Genomic DNA, 15385 nt, shown 5'->3' on the forward strand with positions numbered 1-15385 from the left:
ACAAATGGTCTGGACCCCATACCATCATTGAGCAAAAGGGAGAGGTCACCTGCCTGGTGGACCTTGGAACTCCCAGGAGCCCTCACAGAGTACTTCATGTGAACAGGCTCAAATCATTTGTTGACAGGGAGGACATGAGCTTGCTCATGGCCACAGATGAGGGGCAGGAGGAAGAGAGTGACCCTCTCCCAGACCTGCTCACTCAGAACCCTGATGATGGGTCAGTAGATGGTGTAGTCTTTTCTGACAGCCTCTCTGAGCATCAACAAGAGGATTGTAAGCAGGTTCTTCAATCCTTTAGACAAATGTTTTCTCTGACCCCCAGTCAGACAAACTGGTGCACCCATGAGGTGGACACTGGTGACAGTCTGCCTAAAAAGAGCAAAATCTACAGGCAACCTGACCACGTCAGGGACTGCATAAAGAAAGAAGTACAAAAGATGTTGGAATTGGGAGTCATTGAACCCTCAGAGAGCCCTTGGGCTAGTCCTGTAGTTCTAGTACCAAAGCCTCACACCCAGGATGGTAAGAGAGAGATGAGGTTTTGTGTAGACTACAGGGGTCTCAATGCTGTCACTAAGACAGATGCCCATCCAATACCAAGAGCAGATGAACTCATAGACAAATTGGCTTCTGCCAAGTTCTTGAGTACATTTGACCTGACAGCTGGCTATTGGCAAATCAGGTTAGGTGAGGATGCCAAGGCCAAAACAGCATGTTCTACCCCAGGAGGTCATTACCAGTTTCTGGTGATGCCATTTGGTTTGAAAAATGCACCAGCCACTTTTCAAAGGTTGGTGAACCAAGTTCTCACTGGGTTGGATGACTTTTGATAGGCATATCTAGATGATATTGCTGTCTTTAGCTCCACCTGGGAGGATCACCTGATCCACCTGAGGAAAGTTTTGGAGGCCCTGCAAAAGGCAGGCCTCACTATCAAGGCTACTAAGTGCCAGATAGGGCAGAGTCAGGTTGTGTACCTGGGCCACCTTGTGGGTGGAGGCCAGGTTCAACCATTGGAGAGCAAGATACAGGCCATAAAGGACTGGGCTCCTCCAACCACCCAGACACAGGTCAGAGCTTCCTTGGGCCTGTCTGGTTACTACAGAAAATTTGTCAGAAATTATGGGTCAATTGTGACCCCTCTTAATGACCTGACAAGTAAGAAAATGCCAAAGAAAGTTCAGTGGACAGCTAGCTGTCAAAAGGCATTTGATGACCTAAAGCAGGCCATGTGTACTGCACCTATTCTCAAGAGTCCTGACTACTCCAAAACCTTCATTGTCCAAACAGATGCATCTGAGTTGGGTGTGGGAGCTGTTCTATCTCAACTGAATATTGATGGTCATGACCAGCCCATTGTTTTTATAAGCAGAAGGCTGACCCCTAGAGAGAAACGTTGGTCAGCTATAGAGAGGGAGGCCTTTGCTGTGGTTTGGGCCCTGAAGAAGTTGAGGCCCTACTTGTTTGGAACTCACTTCAAGATTCAGACCGACCATAAGCCCCTCCTATGGCTAAATCAGATGAAGGGTGAAAACCCCAAACTTCTTAGGTGGTCCATTTCCCTACAGGGGATGGAATTTACAGTGGAGCACAGACTAGGGACTGACCATGGCCATGCAGATGGCCATGGTCAGAAGGTATTTCCACTTAGAACAGGAAGACTCACCTGGTCAAGGTTAGTTTAATGTCCCTAAGTTTTGGGGGGGGGGGGGGGTTATGTAGGAGAGTGGGGTCTGCAATCCTATGGTCACCCCAGATTTTTGCTTTTTGCTTCACTGGTTTACGACTTTCCCTGGCTGTGGGCCTGCTAATCAGACCCACAGCCTAGCTGTTCTCTCTCTAAATTGACAACCATGTACCTTAGGTGCATTTACCAATTGGTACTGGGCCACCTTATCAGTCCATGTACAGTGTACTATAGGTACCCAGGGCATAGGTGTACCCAGGGCCTACCAGGGGCTGAAGCATGTATTATGCCACCCCTGGCTGGCCATCTAAAACAGACACAACTGGCTGCACGGCAGCTGGGGCAAGGTGGTGTAATCACCCTTTGCTGTAGATATAGTATACCTATATCTAAACCTAAAATGGACACATATATTCCTATCAGTCACTCCTATGGCAGGCCTTATAAATCCTAAAGGCAGAGTGCTTGGAATTATGTGAGATGGTACTCTGGCATGAGCTGAGCCCGTTTGCAGCTTGCGGAACCAAGTCCTAATAGCTGTTCCATGATAACGCTATACCATATACTCTTAAGTGCATTATAATCCTCGCGGTTAAGTGCCAACTTTGGTATAACATTATCAAAACATGTCGAGTAAGGTGTCATACGAATTGGAATACTACTCCCTCGCCAATTCTGGCGACGGGGGTAGCATTCCACCCTTCTAGAGGGACACGACATGTATGTAACTGTGAACCCCGGTTAAAGTTAACTCGAGCCTTGGCATCACAAAATGGATGCTGTCACCACAGACACAAGTCTGACCTCCTGCTGCTGGGAGTCCTTCCAGCGAGGGAGGCTTGGACAAAGGGTTTCCTGCCTTGGGAGGTGCTAGCACCGCCCCAGACAGGATTTTGTGTATTGGGTAGGACAGGCCTGAAAGGAATGAGACATGCCTGGGGCACACAAGGTGTCCTGTGCATACTCCGGCTCAAACCAGTTGCTGGGGCATCCCTGCCCCTGCTCTGGCGCAAAACCGGAAAAAGGATAGGGGGTGTAGCCACCCCCCTTCCTGGTCCCACCCAGGGGAGGGACCTAGTCAATAGTGCAGCCCCCTTTAGGAGAATAAAGGTAGGAGCTGGTCCCATTCCAAATTAGATTATCCTGAACAACTTACAAGAAGAAACTCTGGACTTCGACGATCTGCTCCACAGAAAACTGAAGAATCTCCCTTGTGGGCAAGGAGTGTCCACCCTGCAACTGCAGGCACCATCAAGCGTCTAGCGGCTTCACTTTGTCGTCTTCCCTCGAGGATCCAGACTTCAGAGCCCGACGAGACCCGGATTCCCAGAACTCTCCGACCTCAACTCACCTCTGCAGCACAGCTGAGATCCGTGGGTGCGACGAGACACGTGGGACCGGCCATCTTGAACGAACCTGCACTTCGCTTTCAGCAGGACTTCCGAGGTAAACTCGACCAACTGCTTTGGGGACTGAGAAGCCCCAGCCCCGAGCAGCTCCTGCACCGAAGATCAGCCCTCCAGCATCCACGAGATCTGCGTGGGGCCCCTCTGCTTTTTTGCTGCTTGACGCGTTGTCTGGTCACTTGCCGCCTGGCTAGTGGCCTCCTAGACGACGAACTTTGAAACTTCCACTGCTGGTCTGGTTGCTCCAGACTGGCCCTTGCTCCCTTCCCAAAGAGGAGCACCCCGGACCCTCCTGGTCCACTCCAGACGCCGTTTTCACTCACCGCGTGTGTTGCCTTTGCCAAGCCCTGTTGACGCCAATTCCGGAACCAACACCGCTGACAGCGAGAGCCTGCGTGGGACAGCTCGTGCCTCCATCCTGGTCGTCGAAGACACCTCCTGGTCCACGTGGCTGCAGAGACAAGCGTCCACTCTTCACCTGATCGCGACAACGACATCTGGTTCCTTCCCGGTTCCAGTCCAGTCACTGGCTAGTGACTTTGAACATTGTCCCCTCTGCTTTCAGGTCCTCTTCTTCACCGATCCACTCTTGGATCGCACAGGACATCTTCCTCCTGGTCGCCTGAAGCATCTTTTCTTCCAGGCTCCATAGACTTCAACGCGAGAACCCGACACACTTTGACACCTATGCACCCGCAGCCCGTGGGTGAGGTAACGCGAGCATTTCGGTGCTCAAGGATAGTTTACCTGTCCTAGTGTCCAGTTCCACAGTCGTTTTAGTCCTAACTAGTCAGGATTATCCGTACTCACCTTTTACTTGAACTGTACTGTCCATAGACGTTGTTACGCATCTCGCATGTGAGTTGACACTCTGCACACGCGTCCCGTGGGCCTCTTATTACTTACCTAAGGTGAAGATAGCGTAGTCCTAGCGAACCTCCAGCCTCTGGACAGCTCCATTTCTTCTATCGACTTTCACATTCCACTTACTTAGTATATGGTTTGTTGTGCCCCTAGGGCACCATTGTAATTTGTGCAACTTAAACGTATTTTTCCTAAGAGATTGTCATGTGCTTAGCCCTCTGACCTCATAAAGAGTTCAGAGGTGTTTGTTATTAATAAATATATTGTTTATTTTCATAACAACCTGTGTGGTGTCCTTTCATCTGGTATTCAAGGGGTTATATTGTGGTAAAACAGCTGGCTTCACATGCCAAAAGAGTTTAGCCTAAGACTGCTTTGTCCATGCTACCATTAGGATAGCTGGTCTATAAGGTTGACTTACAACCAATCACCATAAGGGTTGTTTGGACTGATACAAGGAGATCACTAGAATTAGTGAGCATCATATATCAGACCAACTTCTCACAATACTCTTGAGAGAAATGTAAAAAAGGTTCTTTTATAGTGAAAGCCTGAATTTCTCCTACTCTTCTGGCAGAAGTTAGGGCTAAAAGCATGGCGACATTCCATGTCAGAAACTTGAGGTCGGCAATGTGAATCGGCTCGAACGGGTGCTTCATCAGCTGTGAGAGGACTGTGTTGAGTTCCCATTCCGGTGGTGAAGGTTTAATCGGAGGATAAGCCCGGAAAAGACCTCTCATGAACTGTTTTATCAGCGATGAAGAACACAGTGAGGGAATGTCAGCCACCTTCCTGAACCTGGATAGAGACGCTAGATTGTGGTACTGAAATTCTGCACCTGTGTTAAAAAAGTCGTCGAATCATGACGATTTTAGTTACATCAGACCGAAAATGACGAGAGTAAGGTGTGCAAGTATTTTCGTCACGTTTGAGTGGCGAGATCACCATTAAATCAGGGATTCCGTCCTGAACCCTCGGGTTCCATTTTGTGCATGGCAGCCATTTTGTGGTTGCCCTCACATAGGCCGATGACTAAGGCAGAATGAGTCTTTTTGAACACGTACACCTTTAGCTGACTTTTGTGTGACCTGGGCAAGCTGACTCCACTGCCCGAAGCCAAAACCTGTTTGGCCAGTTCCTTTCCCAGTGGCCGCTCGAGATTAGAATCAAGGCACAGCATACCATAAACCCTTCATCGCATACAAACCATGCCTAATCTTACACACACCTGTCTCTGTTTCTTTCTTTATGACCCGCTTTACGATGAGGAGGTGCCCGATTTTATTAGGGGTCCGTCGATATCTGATGAAAAATGTTGGTCCTTGCCGAGTAATTGATTGTGGGCTGGACACACTGAAAATGGGCTTGTCATCATGAATCTGCTTTTCTTTGTTGTGAAAATATGTGAATGGTCAACTGTAAAATAAGGAATGTTTGCCTGAAGCATAATATTTTGTTTAAAAAGGGATGACTAGCTTTGTAAAGTTGAGCAGTCTCCTGAGAATATACACCGTGTTGTACTTCTAGGATACCTGTTACTGGCTGCAGCCAATATTTTGGAAAAAGGGGACCCCTATATATTATAGTTCTACTTGCTATACATAGGGAAGAAACAAGACATTTGAAAAAGGTCTATAGCCAAGTAGTACAGATTATTTTTTAGATTTTAATATTCGAATATTTAGGTATATTAACATATATCGTCCAACTGTAGAAAAACCATTCAAAAAAATGTATTTATCTGATATTAAATTTTATTAATGATTTGTGTTTTACATACGAAAAATGTTTATATATCTTTTTGTTGATTTTTTGTATATTTCTCTTTTTTTTGTCACATTAGCAATTTATGAAGGACACTACAGTGTTAAAGTGATTGATATTATACATAACATTCGTATATTTACATATTTAACTAAATTCATGAAAAATTTAAAAAACATAAACACAGACGATAGAAGACATAATCAAAAAACTAAAAGAATTCAGCAATTGAGTTGAAGGCAATACGGTAGATAACACTACGCGCGTTTCGGCTCTTGGGCCTTCTTCAGGTGACCGTCTATTGCTCTATAGGGTATGAAAAGAGAACGTACATCACTCTTATTATATAACAAATTTATATACAGGTTTATATACAGGAGGACAGGAGAAACAAAACATTTCTTCGTGAACTTATTTGACTAATTTATATACAGTAATTCTAATCTATATACAGTGAATATGTATGTACAGTGAGACAACCTAGAACCTTTGAAGACAGCACACAAGGTATACATATAAAACAGTGACAGTAAATGTTATGTACACTAATGATGAGACATCTCTTGAATCAAAGACATCGCAAAGTGAGGTGGGCATTAAGTAGCTCTATCTTTGCTTAGACTATCAAGATGTGCAGTCTGTTATTTAACTGAAAATCTATATGATTGTAGGCTTCTCACGTTGTTACTAGGGTAAATGGTGGAATAATCGATAGAGCCACTGATAATATAGGATGATCATATAACTGGATATAGTTAATTAAAGTATACTTACAGCAGGGCAAATTGATAAACCCAGACTGGATGTATGACTGCAGTGAATACAGAACAGCTGCAGAATGGAGGAGTTGTTCAATTATAAGGATGCAGGATATCTAGAGATGGAAGATGTATCGATATAATATTTGAATACCATTGGGGATTAATACAATTATTAGACTAGAGCCATAGAGGCCATCACTACCTAGACATTAAGAGTCTATGATTAGAGTGGAATAGTTTAGTGAGAAGTGATACATGACTTTTTATGGGTGGAAATCGCTGCATAGACTACCAAAGTGTGGAGTCTGATATTTAACTGAAACTCTGTATGGTTGTTGACTTCTCATATTATTACAAAGGTAAATAGTCGGATGATCGGTAAAACCACTAATGCTGAAGGAAAATCTTAAGGCTGGATGTAATTGAATAAAGTGTACTTACATCAGGACAAATAGGTAGACTCAGACTGGATGTATGGCAGCAGTGAAAATAAACCAGCCTCAGAATCGAAAAGTTGTTCAGGTACAAAGATACGGGATATCTAGAGGTGAAAAATATATCTATGTACTATTTAAATACCATTAGGAGATGATACAAAAGTGGAACTACAACCATAAAGACCGCTACTTCCTAGATATTGGGAGTCAGTGATTAGGCAGTCACAGTTTAGTGTGAAATAATACATGACTCTTTATACGTGGAGGTGCAACCAACTTATTTATCTGGCATAAGGAGAGGTCCATTTATGGTATTTAAATGAAATGGATTCATATGTCAGACAAATGTAAAGGAATGATGGAAGAAGGGGGTAGTTGTACTATTTCTTGACACTATAACGGTATCGATTTGTACTATACCTACAACTTACTAAATGAACACAGAGACAACAAATGTGTATATAATTGATTTGTACCTGAATGTTTACGTCTTCATATGTCGTAAACGTAGTTGGCAAAGAAGCATAGCAGTGATTCTATATCGTCTTTGGTAGTCTGAGGATGAGCTAAATAAAGAGAAGGGGGGGGCTGTTGACTGGCGAAGCAGTGATCAATAACGATAGCTCATAATTTGTGAAAAAAACACGTAAGTTAACTGAATAATATAGATTACCTTAAGAGTGATGCTCTGTTATATTTCAAACATAGTGAGTCTGGCCATTGTTTTAGCGGTATTGGCAACAAGACTATTGGAAGCAAAGAAGGAGAAAGAGTGTTTGTAAGAGACGTACAATAAGAAATTCAATGCCACGCTCTTGTATGTTGCTTATATATAAGAGAGAGTGGTAGTTCAATAATCTTTGCATGTGTACCTAAATAAGTAGCTTGACTCGAAATATGGACGGGTGACAAATTACCTTGTAATTATGATTCTCGTGTTTTCCAGGAGTTCGGATCTGATATAGGTGTACTGATTGTTGCAGAAACCGTAACTGTAACACAGAAATAGTAGGGATCAGGTCGCGTAAATTATAACAATACACCATATACATGGTAATGTTTATTCTATTGTGAGACTAAATTCAGTGACTGGTACGTATTTGCTCTGCTAATATCAGGACAATTTCCGCTTCCTTTTTTTAGAGAACAAATGTCCGGAACCTCGGTGGTGATATGCGTGATAGTTAAATGTTATTTTGATCGAGATACGCGGTCAAAGTCTAACGTGGGTTCGGATTTCAGTATTGAAGCAAGTGACAATTTCCGCTTCCTTTTTTTTAAAGAACAAATACCCGGAACCTCGTTGGTGATATGCGTGATAGTTAAATGTTATTTTGACCGAGATGCGCGGTCAAAGTCTAACGTGGGTTCCGATTTCAATATTGGAGCAAGCGTGGTTATCGCTTAAACATTTCTGTTTTTGAATCCGTAAACTCATTGGTAATGTGCGCGGTAATTAAATATTGTTTGACCAAAATGAGAGGTCAAAGTATAGTAAGAGTTATCGCTTAAGCATTTAAATCCGGAAACTCATTGGTAATCTGCGCGGTAGATAAATATTGTTTGACCTAATTGAGAGGTCAAAGTGTAGTAAGGGTTCTGTGCATAGTTTTCGCTTAAGCATATATGCTAGCGATAATTTAATGTTGTGCCTGAATAGGGTGAACGAAATAAGTTTCGCTAGATGGTAAAAACAGATAACGTCTGTAGCAGCATGTCATCTTAAGGATATGCGGCATAAGTTTACAATCTAAAAATAAACATTCCTAGATTAGCGCTAATCTAGGAATGTTTATTTTTAGATTGTAAACTTATTACCTATACTAATGAGTTTCCGGATTTAAATGCTTAAGCGATAACTCTTACTATACTTTGACCTCTCATTTTGGTCAAACAATATTTAATTACCGCGCACATTACCAATGAGTTTACGGATTCAAAAACAGAAATGTTTAAGCGATAACCACGCTTGCTCCAATATTGAAATCGGAACCCACGTTAGACTTTGACCGCGCATCTCGGTCAAAATAACATTTAACTATCACGCATATCATCAACGAGGTTCCGGGTATTTGTTCTTTAAAAAAAAGGAAGCGGAAATTGTCACTTGCTTCAATACTGAAATCCGAACCCACGTTAGACTTTGACCGCGTATCTCGATCAAAATAACATTTAACTATCACGCATATCACCACCGAGGTTCCGGACATTTGTTCTCTAAAAAAAGGAAGCGGAAATTGTCCTGATATTAGCAGAGCAAATACGTACCAGTCACTGAATTTAGTCTCACAATAGAATAAACATTACCATGTATATGGTGTATTGTTATAATTTACGCGACCTGATCCCTACTATTTCTGTGTTACAGTTACGGTTTCTGCAACAATCAGTACACCTATATCAGATCCGAACTCCTGGAAAACACGAGAATCATAATTACAAGGTAATTTGTCACCCGTCCATATTTCGAGTCAAGCTACTTATTTAGGTACACATGCAAAGATTATTGAACTACCACTCTCTCTTATATATAAGCAACATACAAGAGCGTGGCATTGAATTTCTTATTGTACGTCTCTTACAAACACTCTTTCTCCTTCTTTGCTTCCAATAGTCTTGTTGCCAATACCGCTAAAACAATGGCCAGACTCACTATGTTTGAAATATAACAGAGCATCACTCTTAAGGTAATCTATATTATTCAGTTAACTTACGTGTTTTTTTCACAAATTATGAGCTATCGTTATTGATCACTGCTTCGCCAGTCAACAGCCCCCCCTTCTCTTTATTTAGCTCATCCTCAGACTACCAAAGACGATATAGAATCACTGCTATGCTTCTTTGCCAACTACGTTTACGACATATGAAGACGTAAACATTCAGGTACAAATCAATTATATACACATTTGTTGTCTCTGTGTTCATTTAGTAAGTTGTAGGTATAGTACAAATCGATACCGTTATAGTGTCAAGAAATAGTACAACTACCCCCTTCTTCCATCATTCCTTTACATTTGTCTGACATATGAATCCATTTCATTTAAATACCATAAATGGACCTCTCCTTATGCCAGATAAATAAGTTGGTTGCACCTCCACGTATAAAGAGTCATGTATTATTTCACACTAAACTGTGACTGCCTAATCACTGACTCCCAATATCTAGGAAGTAGCGGTCTTTATGGTTGTAGTTCCACTTTTGTATCATCTCCTAATGGTATTTAAATAGTACATAGATATATTTTTCACCTCTAGATATCCCGTATCTTTGTACCTGAACAACTTTTCGATTCTGAGGCTGGTTTATTTTCACTGCTGCCATACATCCAGTCTGAGTCTACCTATTTGTCCTGATGTAAGTACACTTTATTCAATTACATCCAGCCTTAAGATTTTCCTTCAGCATTAGTGGTTTTACCGATCATCCGACTATTTACCTTTGTAATAATATGAGAAGTCAACAACCATACAGAGTTTCAGTTAAATATCAGACTCCACACTTTGGTAGTCTATGCAGCGATTTCCACCCATAAAAAGTCATGTATCACTTCTCACTAAACTATTCCACTCTAATCATAGACTCTTAATGTCTAGGTAGTGATGGCCTCTATGGCTCTAGTCTAATAATTGTATTAATCCCCAATGGTATTCAAATATTATATCGATACATCTTCCATCTCTAGATATCCTGCATCCTTATAATTGAACAACTCCTCCATTCTGCAGCTGTTCTGTATTCACTGCAGTCATACATCCAGTCTGGGTTTATCAATTTGCCCTGCTGTAAGTATACTTTAATTAACTATATCCAGTTATATGATCATCCTATATTATCAGTGGCTCTATCGATTATTCCACCATTTACCCTAGTAACAACGTGAGAAGCCTACAATCATATAGATTTTCAGTTAAATAACAGACTGCACATCTTGATAGTCTAAGCAAAGATAGAGCTACTTAATGCCCACCTCACTTTGCGATGTCTTTGATTCAAGAGATGTCTCATCATTAGTGTACATAACATTTACTGTCACTGTTTTATATGTATACCTTGTGTGCTGTCTTCAAAGGTTCTAGGTTGTCTCACTGTACATACATATTCACTGTATATAGATTAGAATTACTGTATATAAATTAGTCAAATAAGTTCACGAAGAAATGTTTTGTTTCTCCTGTCCTCCTGTATATAAACCTGTATATAAATTTGTTATATAATAAGAGTGATGTACGTTCTCTTTTCATACCCTATAGAGCAATAGACGGTCACCTGAAGAAGGCCCAAGAGCCGAAACGCGCGTAGTGTTATCTACCGTATTGCCTTCAACTCAATTGCTGAATTCTTTTAGTTTTTTGATTATGTCTTCTATCGTCTGTGTTTATGTTTTTTAAATTTTTCATGAATTTAGTTAAATATGTAAATATACGAATGTTATGTATAATATCAATCACTTTAACACTGTAGTGTCCTTCATAAATTGCTAATGTGACAAAAAAAAGAGAAATATACAAAAAATCAACAAAAAGATATATAAACATTTTTCGTATGTAAAACACAAATCATTAATAAAATTTAATATCAGATAAATACATTTTTTTGAATGGTTTTTCTACAGTTGGACGATATATGTTAATATACCTAAATATTCGAATATTAAAATCTAAAAAATAATCTGTACTACTTGGCTATAGACCTTTTTCAAATGACTGGCTGCAGCCAATAAATTGATCTTTGAAGTCACCAAGAAGACTCTGCGTTTCTGTAGTCTAAAACAGGAGAACTCGAAGTCTTTGGGTGTGTCCCATGGCACCGCTGGGTTCTGAAAAACCCAGTACTTCAGTTGGCACCCAACGTGGGGCGATTTAAGCGGTACCGGTCCAAGCCAGAGGTTCGTGAGGAGCTTTGTGTGAAATTCTGGAGGAAGGCCAACCACTTCATCGACCCCTGTATGTCGTCGTGTTCCGAAAGTCTTTGCTGCGAGGTTCCCCGCTTTCCGACGGCTACGAAGGACTGCTGCCCTGACTATCGCCCTGTTTTGGACCCTTGATGATTTGTAGAGCGAGACGATAGACGGGTCTTCTGGTGACGTCATCGATACCTCAGTTAAGTATGAGTGGAGCGTCTCCCAGTCCTTAGTTTGGTTCTTAGTTTGGGTATCCCTTTGGGATCTTTGATTTGGAACTTGCAAGTACCAAAGCCGAGGGACTCGTGTATTCACGAGACTATCGTATTCGACATCCCCTTGAAGTTTGAAGCTAGACTAGTGAGCGAAGATGCCTGGTCTTAGCAGACTTGGAAATTTGTTTTGTCTTGGTTGTAATAGGGATTCCCGATTGGAGCACTCGTGTCCGGTTCCTCCAATTGGAACTCCAACCTATGAGCTTTACGTAAAGCATGGCGTGGGCCCCATCACATATAATGAAGTATGGATCCGATACACCAGGAAAGATGGTGTTCTATAATGGCCCCAATATGGTAGTTTTGACACGGAGATTTCAGATAATCTAGAGGTTAGACTTTTTAAGAAGAAAGCCCGGCCGGCGATGTTTGACTCTTTCCGCCTATGGCATAAGGAAGCCAACAGAAAGAAATTAAATTAGCAATGAGAAATAAGAGAGAAAGGGGTATCTCGATAATGCAAGCTGCTACGCAGTTTAAAGATAACGAAGAAGAACAGGCAAGTGAGCAGTTGCACAGGCAACGTAAAATGGCGATTGATAAATGTTATCCAGTTTTGCCGCCTCTCCAGCAAGATGCAGCAAAAGAACTTGAAAAAGATCCTTTAATGTCACATTTATTGAGTTCGCCACCCCCTTATGCGCAAAGTGCTACAGCACCTCCGCAACCTATAGTTGTAGAACACCCGGTTGTTGTGCCTCAGATTCTTCCACAGCCGCCAGCTCCTCTTCAGCTGGCTCCTACTCCTCTGGCGCAGCCCCCTCAAGGGCCGCCGACTTTGCTCCCTGCTCCACCTGTACTTCCTACGACTTTGCCTACTGCATCGACTACCTCTTCTGATATTCCTCCTGATACTGCCTCTGCATCTGCGTCTGCCTTGCCTCACTCTGTTTTTCCTCCTGTTCTTTCGTCGACTTCTCCTTCTGTTCGACAGAGAATGACTGATACTGTTGCTAGTCTTCTATATCCTCTCTTTGGGGCAACAAGTATGACCCCTGTTTCAACGCGCAAACAGCTGCGTAGTCAACTGCCCGACTCTAGAGAGCGGGAAATATTAGATCATTTGGCGCATAAATGGGTTACCGACCCCACAAGATATGAGCTAGAGTCTGTTATGGATGTCTTCCATCAATGGGAAGCACCGAAGCAGAGATATGTTTTTGAGAAAATGTGTTCTTTTCTTTGTGAGGAATTGGAGGACAATGCTTTGGAATCCAATCCGCCTGATTTGTGCCGTGTACGGTTCGAGTTTGCAAAAGGCACGATTGTGGGTTCCGATGTTGAGAAAGCAGTTGCGACATTATTATCGTTTAGGAGTGAGGATATTTCTCGGTCGTTGTTTGAGCCTGATTCCTCTGTTAAAAAGAAGGTGAAACAATATCCAATGAGAGAAGTTCCCCCAGTTTGGAGAGAAGGGGACCCGAATGCTAATCCGGCCATTCCGCCACACTTTCAGAGTGTTTGGGTACATGTTCCATGGAAAAGAGCGGAAGTCTTGGCTCTTAAACAGACATTACCTGGCCCCCGTAAAAATCCTGCAGGGTATTATAAGGAATTGTCTCAGACTGCAGACTCATGTATTATGAACCTAGCCGACATAGACATGTTGTTTGGAAATGTTGTTCCACTGCCTTTATGGGGATTGATCCGTCATACGGATCATGCGCAAGAGTTAGGTGATTCATGGGTTAATATCGCCGCTGCAGATGGCCGACAAATTGGTGGTGCTAAACCCGAGCCTTTAGTTGCAGACCACCCTGGTAAGATTATTACGTACATGAAAACTTTAATGCCTGCCATGCGAGTGAATTGGGACAAATTGTCTGCGTGTAAGCAGAAGAAAGATGAAACGGTGTCTGATTTTTTCAGTAGGTTTGAAGAAACGTTTATCGACCACAGTGGTCAAGATATGAGTACAGAAGGTGGTCAACGGTTGTTCGTTGACAAGTTTGTGCACAATTTACTTCCCGAGTTGTGTAAGAATTTGAAAGATTCAGAGAGTTCTTGGGCCGTTTCCTCTTCAGCACAGATATTAGCTACTGCACAGTACTACAAGAACAGGGATAAAGATGAGAAGGATAGAGCAGACAAGAAAACTAAAGAATTAAAGACGAAGGTTCTTTTACAACAGGCGTATCCTCCACGTGGTGGTCAGAGTGACTATCAGCAACCTCAGCAGTTTCAAAGAAACTCGCAAAGGTTCGAGTTTTCTCAACCACTTGTTCCTGTAGGCCACAATCAATGTTCATACTGTAAGGAAGAGGGTCATTTCAAGTATAGTTGCCCTATTTTGTTACAACGTATGAATGGTGCTTCTGGTGCAAGAGGTCGAGGTGTTCAACAAGCTCCTAGAGGTAGAGGACATGGAAATTTCCCCCAGAACGCGCGTTCCTTTCCGCCTCAGAATTCGATGAATAGTTTTGATGAGCAGAATAACGCGTCTGGTAGGACAACTCAGTACTATGCTGATGACTACTATGCAGAAGATGAGAATATGGAAGGTAATGATTGCTAGGACAGCCATAGACAAAGAGAGGGAGTTGTTTCAGTTCCAGTAGATCAGAGTGGACCTTATGTTGAGGTGATTACATCAGGCGTGTCAGAGCCTTTTCTGTTGGATACTGGTGCTACAAAGAGTTCTATTATGCACTCTAAACTCCCTGGCGCACCTTTGTCTGGCGAGATGAATGTTTCAGTAGGTTTGTCTGGCGCCCCGGTTAGGAACCCGATTTCTAGTCCTATGCCCCTTTCTGTTGGACCTTGTGAATTCGAAGCACCCATTATTCTGACGACAGGTTGTGGTGAGAACTTGTTAGGATTGGATTTGTTGAAAAGATTGTATGCGACATTGTATTTTCTCCTTCGGGAGTACAACTTACACTGGGTAAGAAAGTGGTCTCCCCAATGTTTTTGTCGAAGGATAAACTTCCGACAGTATTGTCGTTACTTCCTGATTTCTTTGGGCTACTGGTCTTAATGATGTAGGTCTTTTGGAAATACCGCCATATGTTGTGACGTTGAAAGCCAATGATAAAATGCCACGCATTTCCCAATATAAGATTTCTAGTGAAGGTGAAAAAGAGTTGCTAGCGATCATTTACGATCTGATTGAAAAAGATGTAATTGAAGAGACAAGAGGCAACGTTTGCAATAGTCCTGTTCTGCCTGTTTTGAAACGTACTGACCCTTCTCAGTCACCTGTTTACAGGTTTGTGATTGATCTTAGAGAGGTGAATAAAATAGGTGTGCCACAATTTCCAGTTGTTCCTGATATCACTGCCCTATTG

General features: G+C 42.3%; 1 protein-coding gene and 2 long non-coding RNA genes across 15 annotated transcripts in view; 1 reads left to right on the forward strand and 2 right to left on the reverse strand.

The window, feature by feature from the left end:
- The window catches only part of ZCWPW1 (zinc finger CW-type and PWWP domain containing 1), a 1771049-nt gene that overhangs the window by 796904 nt on the left and 958760 nt on the right, over window positions 1–15385 (reverse strand). The gene's annotated exons all lie outside the window — the stretch shown is intronic.
- LOC144799364 (uncharacterized) lies at window positions 5799–7975 on the reverse strand. Its single transcript, XR_013603797.1, has 5 exons — window positions 7840–7975; window positions 7399–7488; window positions 6927–7026; window positions 6499–6598; window positions 5799–6030 (listed from the first exon to the last, which is right to left on the reverse strand). It is a non-coding gene; the product is annotated as an uncharacterized LOC144799364 (long non-coding RNA).
- On the forward strand, window positions 9230–11405 carry LOC144799236 (uncharacterized). The gene is made up of 5 exons (XR_013603780.1): window positions 9230–9365; window positions 9716–9805; window positions 10178–10277; window positions 10606–10705; window positions 11174–11405. It is a non-coding gene; the product is annotated as an uncharacterized LOC144799236 (long non-coding RNA).

This window comes from Lissotriton helveticus, chromosome 12 (assembly GCF_964261635.1).
Source record: "Lissotriton helveticus chromosome 12, aLisHel1.1, whole genome shotgun sequence".
NCBI classification, from domain to species: Eukaryota; Metazoa; Chordata; class Amphibia; order Caudata; family Salamandridae; genus Lissotriton; species Lissotriton helveticus.